The sequence below is a fragment of the Rhinopithecus bieti genome, unplaced genomic scaffold (genome assembly GCF_001698545.2).
Source record: "Rhinopithecus bieti isolate Rb0 unplaced genomic scaffold, ASM169854v2 scaffold_6380, whole genome shotgun sequence".
NCBI lineage: Eukaryota > Metazoa > Chordata > Mammalia > Primates > Cercopithecidae > Rhinopithecus > Rhinopithecus bieti.
In genome coordinates, this window is record NW_016806642.1 from 1,669,898 (window position 1) to 1,672,129 (window position 2,232).

Below are 2,232 nucleotides of genomic sequence, written 5' to 3' on the forward strand. Positions count from 1 at the left end.
AGGGGTGGGGCAGGGCGGGGGGGGCATTATGCTAAAAAATGGACATTGTCTACCCTAAAACCCAGTAATTTCACTCATGGCATATAACCTAGAGAAATTCTTACATATGCCTACTAGGAGACATACATAAAATACTCCTAATAGCACTATTCTTTGTTCATGATAACACAAAATTAAAATAATCCAAACATGGACAAAATAAAGGATAAGTAAGTTTTGGTATATTTGCACAATGGAAGATTATACAGCAGTGAAATGAATGAATTGTAGTTAGACCAACGAAGATGAATCTTATAAGTAATACTTTGAGATGAATACTGAGTGATTGTGGCCATGTTGTTGACCTCAAGCAGCAATTGACTTCTCCACATGGAACCCTGGAGTTGGAGACACAGAATCTCCCTTCCCACTCCTGTTTTTGGCTTTGTGAGAAAACTTCCCATCAAACACAATGGCTAGCAATGTAACCAACAAGTGAGATCCTCACTCCATGAACCCCAGAGTATTCGTTGGGAATCTCAACACGCTTGTGGTCAGGAATTCTGATGTGGAAGCAATCTTTTCAAAGTATGGCAAAATTGTGGGTGGCTCTGTTCATAAGGGCTTTGCCTCCATTCACTATGTTCATGAGAGAAATACCCAGGCTGCTGTGGCAGGAGGGAATGCAGAATGATTGCCAGCCAAGTTTTAGATACTAATCTGGCTGCAGAGCTGAAAGTGAACTGAGGAAAAGCTGGCATGAGATGATCTGCAGCGGAGATGTACGGCTCCTCTTCTGACTTGGTCTGTGACTTTCAAAGAGATTATTATGACAGGATGCACAGTGATCCAGTACATGCTTCTCCTCCTCCTAGTGCTTGGGCTGTAGTGCCCTCAAAATGCCAGCGTGTATCAGGAAACACCTCACAAAGAGGCAAAAGTGGTTTCAATTCTAAGAGTGGGCAGTGGGGATCTTCCAAATTGAAAGGAGATGACCTTCAGGCTATAAGAAGGAATTGACCCAGATAAAACAAAAAGTGGATTCTCTACTGGAAAATCTGCAGAAATTTGAAAAGGAGGAGAGTCAACAAGGAGTAGAGTTGAAGAATGTGAAGTCAGATGACGGGCAGAGCAGCAGCTCCATGAAGTAAGATGAGACTAACGTGAAGAAGGAGTCTGAGGGGCTGCAGATGACTCTGCTGAGGAGAAGGACCTGCTGAATGACGATGATACTGAATGTGGGGGTGACCAACTGCAGATAATCAAGGATGATGAAAAAGAGGCTGAGAAAGGGGAGGATGACAGAGACAGCGCCAATGGCGGAAATGACTTTTTTTTTTTTTTTTGAGGCAGAGTCTTGCTCTGTCACCCAGGTTGGAGTGCAGCGGTGCAATGTCGGCTCACTGCAAACTCCTCCTCCCAGGTTCAGGCAATTCTGTTGCCTCAGCCTCCCAAGTAGCTGGGATTACAGACGTGTGCCACCATGCCTAGCTAATTTTTATATTTTTTTTTAGTAGAGATGGGTTTTTGCCATGTTGGCCAGGCTGGTCTCGAACTCCTGACCTCAGGTGATCTACCCGCCTGGGCCTCCCAAAGTGCTGAATTACAGGTGTGAGCCACCACACCTGTCTGAAAACGACTCTTAAGCACATGATGGGGTTTAGAAATCCTATCCCATTATCTCTTTACCTAGGCGGCTGTCTAAGATCAAATTCCTCACCTGATCCTCTCCCTTAGTATCTTCAGCACATGCTCACTGTTCTCCCCATCCTTGTCCTTCCCATGTTCATTAATTCATATTGCTCTGAGCCTAGTCTCATTATCACTTCCTTTGAGGCTCCTAGTAGTTTTGTTAAGTCTTACCCTGTAATTTTTGCTTTTAATTTTGATACCTCTTTATGACTGATTGATAAAAAGGATGTATGGTTTTTATCAACTGTCTCCAAAATAATCTCTTGTTATGCAGGAGTACAGTTCTTTTCATTCATACATGAGTTCAGTAGTTGCTTCCCTTCCCTTCCCTAGTTGCAAAGGCAATCTCATTTAGTTCAGTAGCACTGGAGGGCAGCTTTGAGTTAGAAGTATGTGGGTTATATCCCACATAAGTGTGCTGTGTGGGGCAGTGCAGCACAAATGTAGCAGTGTATTTTTGTGAATGAGAGTTGGCATGTCAAATGCATCCTCTAAAAAAAAAATCAGTCTTAAGATTGTTTTATAAAGTTGATATTGTGGGTTATTTTTGTGAACAGCCTG

At 43.0% G+C, this 2,232-nt stretch overlaps 1 pseudogene; it reads left to right on the forward strand.

Annotated features, from left to right (window-relative positions):
* Positions 1-451: 451 nt before the first annotated feature.
* On the forward strand, positions 452-1,327 carry LOC108532945 (heterogeneous nuclear ribonucleoprotein C-like; annotated as a pseudogene).
* The last annotated feature ends 905 nt before the right edge of the window (positions 1,328-2,232 follow it).